Source organism: Theobroma umbraticum, unplaced genomic scaffold (assembly GCF_002168275.2).
Source record: "Theobroma umbraticum cultivar Fairchild unplaced genomic scaffold, ASM216827v3 scaffold_60.0, whole genome shotgun sequence".
Classification (NCBI taxonomy): domain Eukaryota; kingdom Viridiplantae; phylum Streptophyta; class Magnoliopsida; order Malvales; family Malvaceae; genus Theobroma; species Theobroma umbraticum.
The window spans coordinates 448,517-448,736 of NW_018397288.1; positions in this window are offsets into that span (position 1 = coordinate 448,517).

Sequence of the window (220 nt, forward strand, 5' to 3'; positions counted from 1 at the left end):
TTGAGAAATCTTGAGACCCAAGTGGGACAGCTTGCAAACTCCATCAATAGTAGAACCCAAGGTGTTTTACCAAGTGATACACAAGTCAATCCCAAAGGTGAGGAACATTGCAATGCAATTACCCTTAGTGGAAAAGATGTTGAAGGGGTGATTGAAAAATCAATTAAATCTTCAAAGAAGCATGTAGATGATGATAAGGTAATTGTTGAGAAAGAAGTTG